The sequence below is a fragment of the Mobula hypostoma genome, chromosome 1 (assembly GCF_963921235.1).
Source record: "Mobula hypostoma chromosome 1, sMobHyp1.1, whole genome shotgun sequence".
In the NCBI taxonomy this organism is placed as follows: domain Eukaryota; kingdom Metazoa; phylum Chordata; class Chondrichthyes; order Myliobatiformes; family Myliobatidae; genus Mobula; species Mobula hypostoma.
This window is the reverse complement of record NC_086097.1, coordinates 81,194,201-81,213,190: the sequence shown is the minus strand read 5'-3', so window position 1 is coordinate 81,213,190 and position 18,990 is coordinate 81,194,201. Positions and strand designations below refer to the sequence as shown.

At 44.5% G+C, this 18,990-nt stretch overlaps 1 protein-coding gene across 11 annotated transcripts in view; it reads left to right on the top strand.

The window, feature by feature from the left end:
* The window catches only part of LOC134348361 (alpha-(1,6)-fucosyltransferase), an 877,712-nt gene that overhangs the window by 498,149 nt on the left and 360,573 nt on the right, over positions 1-18,990 (top strand). The window contains exon 1 of one of the 11 annotated variants that reach the window (XM_063051680.1): positions 2,182-2,200. The exons of the other annotated variants lie outside the window; for them this stretch is intronic. The gene's annotated coding sequence lies outside the window, so the exon portion shown is untranslated. Of the gene's footprint in view, positions 1-2,181; positions 2,201-18,990 lie in introns of those variants that run through there. 11 annotated transcript variants of the gene reach the window in all.

Genomic DNA, 18,990 nt, shown 5'->3' with positions numbered 1-18,990 from the left:
CCAAGAATTTGTCAGATCATATTACTTTTGCCTTATACAGTGCTCTCAGGAGTTTCTTGATAAAATGTGGAGTGAATTGAGATGAATTTTGTGATGTTGAGATGGATAATTCAAGTGGTAGGCAACAGAAAGCTCAGGGTTGCCCCTGTGGAGTGACCTTACCACACCTGAATTTAGTGCTGAGGTGGATACTGGGTGGACAGTCGATTTTTTTTTTCTCTTTTTCTGCTTTAATGTAGCTGTTTGGGTATTAGCTGAATAGCCCACAATACTGTGGGATGTGGAATCATGTACTGTATATAGATCCAGCAATGATGGAATATTTTCTCCCTCGTCTGGCCTTGATGAACCAGGTGGGATTTTCCAAAAATCCTGGAGTTTTGCAGTCATTGTTATTAAATCTAGTTATTTTTCTACATTCCAGTTTATCAGCTGAATTTAAATTTTCTGTCTTCCGTGGCAGGTTTTCATCCAGGCCTAGGGTTTAATTGTTGAGCCACTATCAAGAGATGTGGACTATAAGACAGGAGACTGAACAAATTTCATCACAGCCCTGGGGAATTAAAACTAAAGCTAATAAATAATTCTAGAATGTAAAACAAAATCAGTAACAGTGACCATAAAACTAGCGGACTGCTGCTTAATGAAACCCTCTTATTCATTACTATCCTTGAGGGAATGAAATCTGCTATCATTGACCCAGCAATGTAGCAGGCTCCTGGCAAGATTCTCATTTCAGGAATTGAAGAGCAGGTTTCAGCCTTGCCAGCAACATTCATATCTCTGGCTATTCAAAGCAAGGAGCTGTCAGAGGTCTGAATTGGCAGTTGGACAATCAAATCAAGTCTATTATCACTGACATATGTTGTGAAATTAGCTGTTTTGTAGTGGCACTACAGTACAAAACATAACAATTACTGTAAGTTAAAATAAATAAATAGTATAAAAGAAATAGTATAAAAGAGTAATTGTGAGGTAGTGTTCATGGACCATTCAGAAATCTGATGCCATCTGGGAAGAATCTGTTCCTAAAATATCGGGTGTGAGCCTTTAGCTCCATGATGGCAGTAATGAAATTTAAGCCTATACCAGATCGTGGAGGTCTTTAATGATGGATGCTGCCTTCTCGAGGCACCACATTTTGTAAGTGTCATCGATGGTACAGAGAGTTGTGTCTGTAATGGAGCAGAATGAGTCTACAACCCCCTGTAGTCCCTTCCAAATCTTTGCACTGGAGTCCACATACCAGGCGGTGAGGCAATCAACTCTACCAATAGAGTCGACCCAATCTACTCTAATCCCATGTTATCTGTTAGCCCTTGCTGCAGAATTACTGATAATGTTGTTCATGAAACATTCGTGCAGCTCACGCACCCACCCCATTCTGTTGTTTGGCCAGCAGTGTCTCCAGCTGAACATTGAACGGTGAGTGTTTGTTGGAGTTGCATCAATCCAGCATTTTAGTATTTAAAGGAAGTATATAATCCGAAATTTTGAGAAATACCAAGGGATTTTTGTTTTATGTAAATTTACTAACAGAAAGCCAGAAAATTTATGTTTTGTGCAGTTGCATATGTTGTGCCAAGACAACTTGGTAATTCCGGCCGTTTTTTAGTTTACTCTGAATTTCCTTTAAGTGTTGTGAAGGAAAAGCAACGTCATTTATTGCTCATAACCCTGAAATGTGAATGATATTCCACAAAGAGCTTTCTTAATTTCTCTTTGCAGTTTTTAACTTTACACTTTAGAAAAGTCATTTTTTACAGTCTCGGAATTTCCAGTAATTAGGATAACAAACAGGCCAGGCAGTTTTAAAATAGATGAGACCAGCCTAGAGAAGAAAGCTATATTACACAATCAGATGCTTCCTTCTAGTATGCATTCAAACTTTGAGGGAAACAAAGGTGAGTTTTATTGGACTGGCAGTGAATGACAGCAGTGTTTTTGCCTGACAGTGCAGCTTCTATGGGGAATGTGTTGTGATAAAGGATTGCATTGTAATTCAGAGTGCACTAGGGACTACTGCTGCCAAACACCCGCTGTGTAACTGTGCTGAAGCCTTACACACAAAAGGGACAAGTCGAGTGGCAGCTGACATCCCCAGGCTATGGACTGCAGCCAGTATTCCGAGACAATCTGTTGTTTTCGGTTGTATCATGGAACATGGAGCACAGCACAGACTTGTGAGATGTATTAATGGGTGAGTGCAAGGCATGTGAATACACTTGAATTTTGTTTGAGCTCTTGTTCTTGGATATTATAAACTTTAGGCATGAGGCCCAGTTCAGATGACATGCATGTTTTGTTTTCTCTGTTTTACTCCTTTTTTTTCAGAAGCTGCATTGGGTTATGACTCTCTCCCATTGTTAATTCTGGATTTTCATAGGAATATAAGAACTAGGAGCAGGAGTAGCCCATCTGGTCCAGCAAGCCTGCTCTGCTAGTCAATAAGATCATGGCTGATCTAGCCATGGACTCAGCTTCATCCACCTGACTTTTCCCTCTAATCCTCAATTCCCCTACTATGCAAAAATCTATCTACCTGTCTCTTAACATATTGATTTAGGTAGCCTCTGCAGCTTCCTTGGACAGAGAATATCAGATTCGCTACTCTCTGAGAAAAGCAGTTCCTCTTCATCTCTATCCTAAACCTCGTACTCCCCTGAATCTTGTCTCAACTACCAGCGGAAATAACTTGCCCGTCTCTATCTTATCTATTACTTTCATAATTGTATATGTTTTGATAAGATGCCCTCTTACTCTTCTGAATTCCAGTGAGAATTATCCCAGGTGACTCAATCACTCCTCATAGGCTACCCCCTCTTCTCTGGAATCAGCCTGGTTGAAGCACCTTCAATTACTCCAAAAGGCTGAGGTTTGGTAAAATACTGAAAGGCTTTTATTCGCTGTACAATGTGACCTCCACAGTGAGTGTCTGCCCCCGGACTGAGGGGGAGGGGCAAGGCGAACACCTTTATACAGGACTCTGTGGGAGGAGCCACAGGGGCAGTCAGCAGAGGTGTGTGTCCAGACAGGTAACCTAGTTACAACATATATACATGGTTTACCACATTCACCCCTCCTTTTTAAAAAAGAGTCCCGCGGGGTGAAGTGACTGACAATATTTACAAGAAGTATATTTACAGGTTAAGTCTGTCAGGCGGTCGAGTCCGTCGCTGTGATCTACGTAGCACCGGCGACGGCGGTTGTGCTGGCTCCGGCCTGACTTCAGGTGCCAGCACGTTAGGCGTTGATAATCCCTCGTGCGTGTGCGTCGCGCCCGGTATGGGAGTGTTGTGTGGTGTCTGTATAGGGTTTGGGGTGCACGGTGTCTCGTAGGTACATACATTGGTGGGTACGGGGTCAATAGTCACCACGGAGTGCTCAGGGTAGGGGCCCGGAGCTCCTGCGGGTGCCAGGTCGCAGATGGAGACCGTGTCCTCCCGCCCATCAGGTAAAACCACGTAGGCATACTGGGGGTTCGCATGAAGTAAGTGGACCCTCTCGACTATCGGGGAGTATTTATTGCTCCTCGCATGTTTCCGGAGCAGCACTGGCCCCGGGGATTTCAGCCAAGATGGTAGGGTGGTCCCAGTGGTCGATTTTCTGGGAAAAGAAAAGAGCCGCTCATGAGGGGTGGCATTGGTGGCTGTGCATAACAGGGAGCAGATGGAGTGGAGTGCCTCGGGAAGGACCTCCTGTCAGCTGGAGACCGGCAGTCCCTTTGACCTGAGGGCTAAGAGTGTGGCTTTCCACACTGTGCCATTCTCCTTCTCTACCTGTCCATTCCCCTGGGGATTATAGCTCGTGGTCCTACTGGTTGCAATTCCCCTAGTCAGTAGATATTGGCGCAGCTCGTCACTCATAAACGAGGACCCTCTGTCACTGTGGATATAGCATGGGTATCCGAACAGAGTGAAGAGCTTGCGCAGGGCTTTTATAACTGACGTGGTAGTGGTGTCGGGGCAGGGGATGGGGAAGGGGAACCGCGAGTACTCGTCTATTACGTTAAGAAAGTACACGTTGCGGTCGATGGAGGGAAGGGGGCCCTTAAAGTCAACACTCAGTCGCTCAAAGGGGCGGGTGGCCTTGATGAGTGGTGCCTTTTCGGGTTGGTAGAAGTGCGGTTTGCATTCTGCGCAGACTTGGCAGTCCCTGGTCATCATCCTGATCTCCTCAAGGGAGTAAGGCAGGTTCCGGGCTTTCACGAAGTGGAAAAGCCGGGTGACTCCCGGGTGGTAAAGGTCTACATGTAGGGCGTATAGCCGGTCGATCTGCGCGCTGGCGCATGTTCCCCGGGATAGGGCATCGGAGGGCTCGTTGAGCTTCCCAGGCCTGTACATGATGTCATAGTTGTAGGTGGAGAGTTTGATTCTCCACCCCAGAATTTTATCATTTTTAATTTTGCTCCGCTGCTGATTATTAAACATGAATGCAACTGAGCGCTGGTCAGTTAGCAGGGTGAACCTTTTGCCGGCAAGATAGTGCCTCCAGTGCCTTATAGCTTCCACTATGGCCTGGGCCTCTTTCTCTACCGCAGAGTGCCGAATTTCAGGGCCTTGAAGGGTACGGGAGAAGAACGCCACTGGTCTTCCTGCCTGGTTGAGGGTAGCAGCCAGCGCAAAGTCGGAGGCGTCACTCTCTACTTGGAAGGGAATGGCCTCATCCACCGCATGCATTGCTGCTTTGGCAATGTCCCCTTTTATGCGGTTGAAGGCCACGTGGGCCTCGGCAGAGAGGGGGAATGTGGTGGACTTGACCAGGGGGCGGGCCTTGTCTGCATAGTTAGAGACCCATTGGGCTTAATATGAAAAGAAGCCCAGGCACCTTCTGAGGGCTCTGAGGGTATTGGGAAGAGGGAGTTCCAACAAGGGGCGCATACGGTCGGGGTCAGGGCCAATGACTCCATTCTCCACGACACACCCAAGGATAGCAAGTCGGGTGGTCCCAAGTACACACTTGTCCTCGTTATAGGTGAGGTTGAAAGATTTGGCCGCTTGGAGAAATTTTTGGAGGTTGTTGTGATCCTGCTGGTCGTGACCGCAGGTGGTGATGTTATCCAGATATGGGAACGTGGTCTTCAGTTGGCACTGGTCCACCATCCAGTCCATTTCCCTCTGGAAGACAGATACACCATTCATGACACCAAAGGGGACGCGTAGGAATTGATAAAGCCTGCCGTCCGCCTCGAAGGCAGTGTAAGGGCAGTCCTCCCGGCAGATGGGGAGCTGATGGTAAGCGGATTTTAGGTCTATGGTCGAGTACACCTTGTACTGTGCTATCTGATTGACCATATCCGCGATGCGGGGTAGAGGGTACGCGTCGAGCTGCATGAACCTATTGATGGTCTGGCTATAGTCCACGACCATCCTATTCTTCTCCCCGTGCCGAACAACCACCACCTGCGCCCTCCAAGGACTTGTGCTTGCCTCAATGACTCCCTCCCTGAGCAGCCGCTGCACCTCCGACTTAATGAAAGCTCTGTCCCCCAGCACTGTACCTCCTGCTTTTAGTTGCCACAGGTTTACAGTCAGGGGTCAGGTTGGCGAACAGCGGTGGGGGAGGGATCCTGAGGGTGGAGAGGCCGCAAGTGGTGTCGGTAGTGTGGCAGTTGGCATGATGTTGGGTGGGATGCGCGGATCGGTGTGTGTGTGTGGTCAGTAGCGGGGTACGTGACATATCTCTACAAAACGGGATTTATGACAGTAATTGGCGGGAGGGGCCCATCATACTTCATTGTCACGCTTTTCAGGTGGCTCTGGAAGTCCAACCCCAACAGCACAGGGGCACACAGTTGAGGCAAGACCAGTAACGTAAAGTCCCGATATTCTGTGCCCTGCACCACTAGTGTCGCTACACAACCACCCCGGATGTCTGTTGTATGTGACCTGGAGGCCATGGTGACCCTCCGACTTACCGGCCGTATCATGAGTCCACAATGCTGCACTGTGGCCGGGTGGATAAAACTCTCCGTGCTGCCTGTGTCAAACAGGCAGCTTGTTCTGTGCCCCTCTACCAGGATGTCCATCATTGACCTTGCGAGCTGGTGGGGAGCGCTTTGGTCGAGGGTCACGGAAGCCAGGGTGGGGTCACTGTCTTAGTCCGGCGTGGTGGGGTGCCCCGTGAGCACCCGTTGGTCGTAGGCGGTGGGAGGTGGCGCCGACCAAGATGGCCACCCCCATGTCTCGCATGTGGTGGTGGCGTGCAGGGAAGATGGCGGCAGGCAAGATGGCCGCCCCCATGTCTCGCACGTGGTGGCAGTGTGCAGGGAAGATGGCGACCCCCACGACTTGCACGCGGCGCTGCTCGATCGCGCTCGCGGTTTTGACTTACAGACCTTGGCGAAGTGGCCCTTCTTTCCGCAGCTGGAGCAGGTAGCTTGTCGGGCCGGGCAGTGTTTCCGGGGGTGCTTCTCCAGTCCGCAGAAGTAGCACTTCGCGGACTCACGACTGGCGGCAGCCGAGGTCGATTCGCCGGCAGGTTGCGGGGTCTGCGGCGCCCACGAGGCCATCGGGGGATCGCGTGCCTGGAGAGCCTCGGAGTTATGCAGAGCAGCCTCCAACGTATCAGCCAGCTCGATCGCCGAACTTAGGGTAAGATCGGCTTTTTCCAGCAGCCGCTGGTGCACGTACACTGACCTAGTCCCCGTGACGAAGGCGTCCCTCACTAGGAGTTCTGCATGCTGCGCCGCTGTCAGCTCCTGGCAATTGCAGACCCGCACGAGTGTCTGTAGGGCCCGGACAAACTCAGCACTCGATTCCCCAGACCGTTGTTGCCGTGTCGCTAAGCGATGCTGAGCATAGATGCTGTTTATCGGCCGCAGGTATTGTCTTTTGAGTGTGTTCATCGCGCCGTCGTAGTTCGGTTGGTCTCTGATCAGCGAATTGACCCGTGGACTGACCCTGGAGAGTAGAACTCTGCACTTCGCTACAGGGTCGGTCGCTTTAATCTCCTCTAGATACGCTTCGAAGCAGGCCAGCCAGAGTTCGAAAGCGTTTCCAGCTTCGGGTGTTTGTGGATTGAGGTCTAATTTTTCTGGTCTCAGGGTCTGTTCCATGTTTTAAAATGTACAGCGAATAAAATTGAAGCACCTTCAATTACTCCAAAAGACTGAGGTTTGGTAAAATACTGAAAGGCTTTTATTCGCTGTACAATACGACCTCCACAGTGAGTGTCTGCCCCCGGACTGAGGGGGAGGGGCAAGGCGAACACATTTATACAGGACTCTGTGGGAGGAGCCACAGGGGCAGTCAGCAGAGGGGTGTGTCCAGACAGGTAACAGAGATACAACATATATACATGGTTTACCACACTGGTGAACCTCCGCTGCAGCACCTTCGAAGTCAGTACATCTTTCCTCAAGTAAGGAGAACAGAACTACATGCAGTACTCCAGGCGCCACCACACCAGTACCCTGTACAGTTGCAGCGTAACCTCTGAGCTCCTCAATTCAATTCTTCTAGCAATGAAGGCCAGCATTCCATTTGCCTTCTTGATAATCTGTTGTACCTACAAACCAACTTTCTGTGATCCATTCACAAGTACTCCCAAGTCCCTCTGCACAATAACATGCTGTCATCTTGCACTATTTAAATAATAGTTTGATCTTTATTTTTACTTCCAAAATGGTGACCTCACATTTACCAATATCCTACTCCATTTACCAGACCCTTGCCCACTCAATTAACCACTTCTTCCCCTCTTCCAAATCATTAATATATTATAAACAGTTGCAGGCTGGACACTGAGCCCTGCAGTATCCACTCACCACTCACCACTCACTGTCAACCAGCAAAACACCTATTTATCCTAACTCTCTGCCTTCTATTGGTTGACCAATCAAAGTAAAGTAAAATGTATTATTATCAGAGTACATATATGTCACCACGTACAAACCTGAGCTTCTTTTTCTGTGGGCATACTTAGCAAATCTATAGAACAATAACTGTAAGCAGGATCTGTAAACTGCAAACAAACTGTGCAAATGTAGATAATAAATAAATAGCAATAAATAACGAACATGAAATAACAAAATAATAGCGTCCTTAAATAAGTGTAGTTATTCCCTTTTGTTCAAGAGTTTGACGGTTGAGGGGTAGTTATTTTTCTTGAACTTTCTACCCGATGTCGTCAGTGAGAAAAGAGCATGGCCTGGGTGATGAGGATCTGTAATGATGGATGCTGCTTTTCTATGGCAATGTTTTATATAGACATGCTCAATGGTTGGGAGGGGCGTGTGGTTGGAGGTGTTACTCGTGATATACTGAGCCAAATCCACTACCTTTTGTAGGATTTTCCATTCAAAGGCATTGGTGTTTGCATACTAGGCCATAATGCAGCCAGTCAGCACATTTTCCACCAAACTTCTATAGAGTTTGCCAAGGTTTTTGATCACATGCTGAATCTCCACAGACTCCTGAGGAAGTAGAGGCACTGTCATGCTTTCTTTGCAATTATATTTATATAATGGGTCCGGGACGGGTCCTCTAAGATAGTGATACCTAGGATTTAAAGTTACTGATCCTCTCCACCTCTGATCACCTGATGATTATTATCTCTCCTGAAGTCTACTATCAGTTCCTTGATGTTATTGACATTGACTGAGAGGTTGTTGTTATTACACCACTTGGCCAAATTTTCAGTCTCCCTCTTGTATGCTGATTCATCACCCCCTTTGATGTAGCCCACAAAGTGGTGTCATTAGCAAACTTGTATCTGGTGTTGGAGCGGTACTTAGTCACACAGTCATAGGTATAAAATAAATAGAGCAGGGGGCTAAGTACAAATCCCTCTGGTGCTCCTGTGTTGATGGAGATTGTGAAGAGATGTTTTTGCCAATCGGAACTGACTGGAGTCTGCAAGTGACAAAATCTAGGATCCAATTGCACAGGGGGTATTGAGGCCCAGGTTGTGGAGTTTACTAATTAGTTTTGAGGATACAATGGTATTAAATGCTGGCTGTAATCGATAAAGAGCATCCTGATGTATGTGTCTTTGTTGTCCAGATCCTCCCTCCATACTAACACAACACCACCAGGTCCATTCGTCCTTATCTTATGGATAAGTCCTTTATGCAGCACCTCATCAAACAGCTTCTGGAGATCCAATTATATGACAATTATCTATTCTCCTCTGTCTACTGTGCTCTTTAAAATTTCCCAAAATTTCTCTGTCTATGTCTTCTACAAACGCCTCTTCGGGGGTCCACGAAGATACTGATGCTGCTCAGCTCTGCCTGTCCACCAATCTCAAATCACTCTACTGTCCAAGTTTCACAATTCTTATCTGGTTCGTGATGAATCATTTTTTTCATGCTCAGCTTTAGCAAGTCTGTAAAGATTGTCTTTGGTCCCTATTGAGCACTCCATTCTCTAGCTTCCAATGGTATCCTTTTTGTGGCATCTAATCCTGCAGTTAGCCTGTAACCAAATACCTAGCCTACGACCAACACCTCTAAAATATTACTGTTTCTATCAATGCTTCAATTTGCTCCTGAACCCAAAGCTGTGTTAGCTCTGTTCCAATTTACCTTCAATCAGACTCTCCGCTTTCAGAAATTTGTCCTCATCCAAAATTCCACTGCTCATTTTCTAACACACATCACTTCATTAAGCCATTAGCTCAGTAAACCATTTTTAGCTGTTGATATGGGACAACTTCAAATTTCTTATCTTTGTTCTCAAACATCTACTGTGCTTTTTTTCTCTTGTTTCAGACTTCTAGCTTTATACCTTTCCACAATACCTTTACACTTCTAATTCTGATTAGTGTGTATCTCTGGTGGCTGTCCAGCTGAAGAATCTCAACCTGAAATATTGACTCTCCATTTCCCTCCATAGATGCTTGTGGCTCATTGAGTTCCTCCGACATCTTGTGGGTTGCTCTACATCTGCAGTCTTTTGTGTTTGCAATTGTTGCTTGGTTGGTGGCAGGAGAGTGAAAGTATGGGACCCAGCTAAAACTATTCTCATTCTTTATAGACAAGCATATTCAATGTTAGTTAAACATTATTTGTCAACAGATCTGATGTATCTTGTATGAGTTGCAAAATCTGCTTCCATTCTCTTTTGTATGCTGAAATGCGTGTCAAGTGCGGAACAAGAAACAAGAGGAAAGGAGATGCAGATAGGTTGCTGTGTTGCAATGGAAATCATGTAGTTGATCAAGGAAACTGTCAGCAGTGCATGAAGAACAACTTCCTTCAGCTGCATTTTACAAACTCGAATGGCTTGAGCCCAAATTCAGTTCTGTCAATGAGGCTAAATTGGAATCCATGTGGGGCAACAGATTCAGCCGTGCTATTTTTAGCACTGTTCATGAGGATTGCTAATTTCAATCCTTTTATTTCCTGCTAATGTTCTCATCTAGGGGTTGTTGCTTTAAATTCTTCACATGAAAAGAGTTGGAACATTAATGACTGAGCAATCTGAAGGTTGTGCATCTAACAAAAAAGAATTACATAGAGTACATTCAAGCATTTGCAGACTGAACTGATGTGCTATGCACTGCAGCTTTTGAAAATCCTGACATCTAACAAAAGCAATGGGTCTTCTGAGATTTATACTGGCAAAAATGAGACCCTTTGCATAAATTAGGTTTGTAAAGAAAGGATCACTGCCAAAATTGTTTGCTGAAATCCCTGTATGACAAGGAAGATCAAAGCAGCCAGCCCTCCCTGAATGCATCATATCAATTAGAGGGGAGAAATGTTCTGTGACCTTTTCACTTTTGCCAGTGATATGCCAGTGTTATTTTTCTGTAGTACATCATGATTCCATGTGATAAATAATGCACCTGTGTGCTTCCAAAAGATTAAAGAATTACATTCCTTCAGACAATAATGAGTTGGTGAAGGAAAAGGAATACCATACATACATCAGGAACCATCTCTTCTGATTTCGTGCCTCAGTGCAAGGGGCTCATAATTTATTTTAATTCATTTGTAGCATTGGATGGTATCCCTGACTATACAGCATTCCTTTAGTGCTGTAATGAATAATAATTAGATTGGATTATGTGCTTGGATAAGTGAATTTGAGTAAGATGAAGATGAATGGTCATTGAGTCCATGACCTTGAGTATATGACCTTGAAATCCAGTGAGAATATTACTTGTGAGTTGAATCTTAAATTGGTAATGCGAAAAGCTGCAATACAGAGAGAAAAATGCTTGGTTACAGTTGATAGCAACTAGAAAATTTCCAGATCTCCATTCAACTGCCCAAGAAATGTGTTATATTTTTAATTTAAAAAAAGAAACTGATGCAATGCATATAATTAGTTGAATATTTGAATGTGGAATAAAACACACAATACAGTCAATGCTCTTTAAGTCATGTAGCATCTATAGAGAGAGAAACAGAGGCAACAACTTTTCATTAAGACTGATCCATAATTTCTTTGTTTTTAACTTGAATATGAACTACTTAGAAACTCTCGGGTGGAGAACTCCATGATTGCTGCACTGATTTAATGTAGTTGATGGTCCTAAACACAATCAGAATAATTCTGTATTTCAGCTCTGGCATTGAAAAGTGTATTGCAAACCAATATCCATAATGCAACATTGATAAAGCACTTCAAGCTGTAGCCCTTTGTGTTGAAGTGTTTGAACTGCTTACAGCCAATTGGCTGCTTGAAAGCCTGGCGATTTAATAAAAGCCGCTTGTTTAGTGCAGTGGAAGAAGAAATCTTTGAAACTGTTAGGGCAACATTACTGCAGTGGTCTATAAACGTCATGTACTTTGCTCTCAGTTGGAGCTGAATTGTTTTGAGAATGCAAGTAATTTATTATATGTGTCCATTTAGCAAAATGGATTGAGAATGTTACAAGAAACGCTGAAATTGAGCAGAGTCGGGTTTAATGTCACTGACATATGGCATGAAAATTGTTATTTTGCTTCAGCAGTGTAGAGCAATACATAAAAAGTACTATAAATTGCAATAAGAAATGTATGTTAAAGATTAAATGAGAGATTAGTTTAGTTACACATTTGATTACTAATTTAATTGGATTTGTAGAACAGAATGGGCTGAAGGGCTCGTTCCTGTGCTGTGTACTCTTCTGTACTCCATGTGCTAATGAGTGCAGAGAGAGCAAATATAATGAGGTTCGTGGGGTGGTTCATTGTCCATTTTAAAATCTGATGGTGGAGGGGAAGAATCTATTCCTAAAACATTGAATATGCGTCTTCAGGCTCCTCCCTGATGGTAGCATGAGAAGACAGCATTCTGTGGGTGATGGGGGTCCTTAAAGATGGATGCTGCCTTTTTGAACATAGAACATAGAATAGGACAGCACAGTGCAGGCCCTTCAGCCCACAATGTTGTGCCGACCCTTAAACCCTACCTCCCATATAAGCCCCCACCTTAAATTCCTCCATATACCTGTCAAGCAGTCTCTGAAATTTCACTAGTGTATCTGCCTCCACCACTGACTCAGGCAGTGCATTCCACGCACCAACCACTCTCTGAGTAAAAAACCTTCCTCTAATATCCCTCTTGAACTTCCCACCCCTTACCTTAAAGCCATGTCCTCATGTACTGAGCAGTGGTGCCCTGGGGAAGAGGCGCTGGCTGTCCACTCTATCTATTCCTCTTAATATCTTGTATACCTCGATCATGTCTCCTCTCATCCTCCTCCTCTCCAAAGAGTAAAGCCCTAGCTCCCTTAATCTCTGATCATAATCCATACTCTCTAAACCAGGCAAAATCATGGTAAATCTCCTCTGTACCCTTTCCAATGCTTCCACATCCTTCCTATACTGAGGCAACCAGAACTGGACACAGTACTCCAAGTGTGGCCTAACCAGAGTTTTATAGAGCTGCATCATTACCCCGTGACTCTTAAACTCTATCCCTCTACTTATGAAAGCTAACACTCCATAAGCTTTCGTAACAACCCTATCTACCTGTGAGGCAACTTTCAGGGATCTGTGGACATGTACCCCCAGATCCCTCTGCTCCTCCACACTACCAAGTATCCTGCCATTTGTACTCTGCCTTGGAGTTGTCCTTCCAAAGTGTACCACCTCACACTTCTCCGGGTTGAACTCCATCTGCCACTTCTCAGCCCACTTCTGCATCCTATCAATGTCTCTCTGCAATCTTCGACAATCCTCTACACTATCTACAACACCACCAACATTTGTGTCGTCTGCAAACTTGCCAACCCACCCTTCTGCGCCCACATCCAGGTCGTTAATAAAAATCATGAGAAGTAGAGGTCCCAGAACCGATGCTTGTGGGACACCATTTGTCACAACCCTCCAATCCAAATGTACTCCCTCCACCACGACCCTCTGCCTTCTGCAGGCAAGCTAATTCTGAATCCACCTGGCCAAACTTCCCTGGATCCCATGCCTTCTAACTTTCTGAATAAGCCTACTGAGTGGAACCTTGTCAAATGCCTTACTAAAATCCATATAGATCACATCCACTGCACTACCCTCATCTATATGCCTGATCACCTCCTCAAAGAACTCTATCAGGCTTGTTAGACATGATCTGCCCTTCACAAAGCCATGCTGACTGTCCCTGATCAGACCATGATTCGCTAAATGCCTATAGATCCTTTTCCAACAGCTTTCCCACCACAGACGTAAGGCTCACTGGTCGATAATTACCCGGACTATCCCTACTACCTTTTTTGAACAAGGGGACAACATTCGCCTCCTTCCAATCCTCTGGTACCATTCCCATAGACAACAAGGACATAAAGATCCTAGCCAGAGGCTCAGTAATCTCTTCCCTCGCCTCGTGGAGCAGCCTGGGGAATATTCCGTCAGGCCCCGGGGACTTATCCGTCCTAATGTACTTTAACAACTCCAACACCTCCTCTCCCTTAATATCAACATGCTCCAGAACATCAACCTCACTCATATTGGCCTCACCGTCATCAAGTCCCTTTTTGAAGATGTCCTCAGTGCTGGGGAGTCTAGTGCCCAAGACGGGGCTGTCTGAGTTTGCACTCTCTTCAGATTTTTCCAATCCTGTGCAATGGCCCCTCTATACCAGACAGTGGTATAGCCAGTTAGAATACTCTACATATTACATCTGTAGAAATTTGATAGAGTCTTTGGTGCTATACCAAATCTCACACTCCTAATGAAATATAGCTGCTGACAGCAGTTCTTCGTAATTGCATCAATATATTGGGCCCAGGATAGATCTTCAGAGATGTTGACACCCAGCAACTTGAAACCGTTCACCCTTTCCACCACTGACCCATCAATTAGGACTTGTGTGTGTTCTCTTACTTTCCCTATCTGAAGTCCACAATCAATTTCTTTGGCCTTGCTGATGTTGGGTGTAAGGTAGTTGTTGCAACACCACTCAACCAGCTGATCTATCTCACTCCTTTACACCTCCTTGTCACCATCTGCGATTCTACTAATGACAGTTGTGACATCGGCAAATTTATAGATGGTGTTTGGCTGTGCCGATCCACATACTCATGAGTGCAGAAAGAGTGGAACAGTGGGCTAAGCACACATCCTTGAGGTGTGCCTGTGTTGATTGTCAGTGAGGAGGAGATGTTATTTCTGATCCACACTGACTATGGTCTCCTGATGAGGAAGTCATTTCAACTCTCACCCTGAACCTCTGTCTCCAGTTCTTCATTCCGCAACTCCAGGATAGGGCTAAATGCATTCATTCTATCTGTGATACTCATGATTTTATTGACTCAATCTCATCACCTCACAGTTTTCTATGCTCCAAGAGAAAAAAAATACTATCCTTACCTATCCAACTTGTCCCTTGAGTCCTGGCAGCATATTGTGAATTTTTCTGCACACTTCGAAAATATGTGCAGAAATATGAGGTAAGATGTTCTTACCATGGAAGTCCAGCAATAAATGTTTACTCAATGGATTTCTTGAACGGCAGGTCTGATAAAGAGAGATTTGTTCAAACAGGCTTATATTCACTGTTAGAAAATGCAAGTGATATCATTGACGCATATAGAATTCCACACGAGACAGACTAGATGTAGGAAGGATGTTCACCACAGCAGAACTAGCTCCCAAAGCCTTGAATTTTGAGGAGATAATTTGAAACTGAAATCAGGAGAAATCTCTTATTGGAGTGATGATCCTGTAGATTTCTCTACCACAGAAGGCAGCAGAGGTAAGTCATGAAATACTTTTTAAAAATGAGGTAGATATATCTCTTAATCCTGAACCGATCAAGGGATGTGGGGGTGTGAACAGGGTACTCAAATGGATAATAATAATTTTGAATGTTGGAGCATGTCTGAATAACTCCTATTTCCTACATTTCAATGTAATATGTGATTCTTCAGCCACAGAGATTTGGAAGCTGGTCTGATTCTCATTAAGCTGATGATGTTGATGACCATTCAACAGCTGATAGTAAAATCTATGGACCCGCGAAGATGAAATATTTCATTGTGACCCTGCTCTGCCGCACTGTGCATTGGTGTTTTCAAAGAGGTTTTAATCTCTTTGCAACAAATATGTATAGGATGAAGGGTGGTTGTGATTTCCTCTTCCTCTGTGACCTTCATCAAAGTTCATGGGGGTTTTGGCATCTGAGTACATTTAATTTGGGCAATTAGCTCAAGTGTTACTGTCCTGCTGGAACGGGATGGCAGAATGTGCTGTGGTAAAGTGATAAAAGGGAGAAAGAATAAAACAGTTTCTTGAATTTAAAAGTTCAACAATTTTAGACATGGTTCTGTAAATGTTTAACTTAAAGCAATAAATGCTACTCTTTTTATCATACTGTCAAATCTTAAAAGTCACTTGAAGGTCATGCAGAATGAATCAATAATATTTACACAGTTTAAAGAGATTAGCAATTATAGTCAAGAACCAAGTAACTTATTCGGGCTTGGAATTTAATACTCAGCTTTTGTAACAATATTTTTGACGGGTTCAAAATATGCCCTTCATTTGACCTTTATCCTGCAATCAGTAGCTCCCATTCCTTTTAAATATTCAGCCTTGAATTTTAACTTATTTGCCTAGAAGCAAATAATGCTTGATTTCTGAGTGCTGCTTTGGCTATACCTAACTGTTTTGGAATGAAACCTCTCCAATATTAGTTAAATCTCCATGCTTACTGCACACTTAATATTTATAGATTGATCCAATGTTGTACTAAAAGGTATAGGAGCAGGTAGAGGCTGCCTGGCCCTTCAGTGCTGCCCTACCGGTCAATGTGGTCTGGGTTGATCTTCCCTTGGTCTTGGTTCCTTCTTGGAATCTGGTCCCCAAAGCCCTCAATCCCTTAATCTTTCAAGAAGATATCTACCTCTACATTATATACATTACCTGAACTGGCCTTCTCAACTTTCTCAGGCAAGAAACAACTGCAGATTTACAATTGTCTGTGAGGAAGGTACAACATTTGAAGTATTGTGTTGTATTATCAAACGGATTTGGGAATGATACAACCATTGGGAGGTGGCTATATTTCTCAAGGAGAACCTGATCATTAAATTTGCAGATGGTACCACAGTGATGGGGCTCATCAGCAAAAATGATGCAACTATGTACCGGGAGGAGGTCAAACACCTAGAGAGCTGGTGCAGGGATAACAGCTCGATGCTTAATGTCACCAAAACCAAGGAGATGATCATCGATTTCAGACGGTCTCAGCTTGAGCACACACCCCTCAGCATCAGCGGCTCCGTAGTGGACAGAGTGGAAAACATCAAGTTCCTTGGGGTGCAGATCTTGGACAATCTCACCTGGTCCAGGAACACCACTGGGATTGTGAAATGGGCCCAGCAGAGATTGCACTTTCTGAGGAAGCTTAAACAAGCATCACTCCCCACTAACATCTTAACTACATTCTACAGAGGCGTGGTTGAGAGTGTGCTGACCTTTTGCATCACAACCTGGTACTCCAGCTGCAGTGCTGTCGACAAAAAGGCCTTGCAGGGGGTGGTTAGGGTAGCAGAGAAGGTTATTGGGGTTTCCCTACCTTCTGTCCAAGACCTCTTTCAGAGTCGATGCCTCCAGAAGACACGGTACATCATTAAAGACCCCTCACACCCTCTCCATGAACTGTTTGTTCTTCTGCCATCAGGCAAACGTTACAGGAGCATCAAAACAAAAACCACAAGGCTACTAAACAGCTTCCTCCCACAGGCAGTCAGACTACTAAATAGCTGCTCCACCTGACTCTGCTTTGGACACTTTTAACTTGCACTGGACACTGATTTAACTGACATGTGGCTGTTGTGTTTTACTATTTATTGTTATATTTATTATTTAATGTTGCGTTTGTTATGTTATGATTGCACTGCCCCTGAGGAACGCTGTCTCATTCTGCCCTGCAGAGTTGATGTATGGTTAGAATGACAATAAAGTCTTTTGAATCTTGAATCTTTGAATCTCTTCCCTTACCCATTCAGACAATGTAAATGGGGATATCAGTGAAAACCACTCTTATCACAGAAGTACTGGGTCGCAGATTCATTCCTTACTTCAACCTGCCGCATCGATGTCATTCTGAAATGAAGTCTTTAACCCTCATTCGAAGTGTTGTGGATATAATTTGATCCAATGATTATAGTTTGTGTTGTGACTGACTAAAACTGAGCTACATTGAAGCTGTAACTGGGAAATATAAAAGTATTTGTTCACAGTGTAAAAAAAGGAGAGAGAGTTCAGGAGAATCCAAGAAAATCTCACTCTTCTGACATGATGTTTTATACTTCTTCAACACAAAGATAATAATATAAATGCTTAGCAAACACAAAATGATGGAGGAATTAATCCGGCTAGGCAGTATATGTGGAAAAGAGTAAACAGTGGATGTTTCCCCCTTCTCCAGCCCTTTATCTCTTTCACCAATCAACTTCCCAGCCCTTTACTTTATGCCCTCTCCTCTCCGAGTTTCACCTATCACCCACTACTTTGTACTACTTCCTCTTCTTCCTCCACCTTCTTACTCTGACTTCTCCCCCTCTTTTCCAGTCCTGATGAAGGATCTCGGCCCGAAACATCGACTGGTCACTTTTTTCCATAGATGCTGCCCGATCTGCTGAGTTCCTCCAGCATTTTGTGTGTATTGCTCTGGACTTCCAGCATCTGTAGATTTTCTCTTGCTTGTAATAAATGATTAACTACAGTTTCAATTGTTAAAATCACCTATCTAACTTTAACATTCACCGCAATCTGCAGCCTGTAATTTTCCTTCAAGAAATGTACTTTTGAATTGTCTAAATGAATTAGTGATTTTACTATCTCCTAAAGGATTCAGTGAAATGGACCCTTGGGAATATAGGTACGTCACCTTGAAGATGAAGGTTGGCCAACACCGGGGCAACCATCACTAGTGCAGACTTCTGCCTATGTTTGATCCATCTCCCTCTCGTGTTACTATCATTGTGCGGGCAGAACAGGAGAGCGGAGTCCCATGCCGCCAGATTTGGGAGCAGTTGTAGCCCTGCAGCCATCGGGCTCCTAGACTGGCTTCACTTGCCGCCACATTGTGCATTCGCTCTGAGAGACTCTGCAGCTCACATTCTGCGTGTTACTTGTTTACTTTCTATTGTTTGCATAATTTGTCCTTCTTGCACTTACGATGTTTTGTTGGTCTTTGTTGTGTGTGGTTTCTCATGGTTTCTATTGTGTTATTTTGTTTTGTGGCTGCTTGCAAGAAGATGAATCTCAAGGTAGTATGCATACTTTGGTAATAAATTTACTTTGAACTTAACACTGGGAATGTCGTCAGGTAAGTTTACAGAGTTACATATTTCCCAACTAGCAGAACCCTTTTGAAAATTCATTACCTGTGTGTGTTTCCCAAATGCCTCAATACAAACTCCGGACTTGCCTAGACTTGCCTCGGATCTGCTGCTTTGAATCGTGTCCAAACTGCCCCAGAAACGGGCAAACATTGCTCGTTACTCGCACTCAGGCCCAAGCCATGCCTCTTCAGTTTGGCCCATATGTGCCACGCCACAACTGTCCTGCACTTCCGAGACTTCAGTTTGCACTGCAAAAATGCTGGG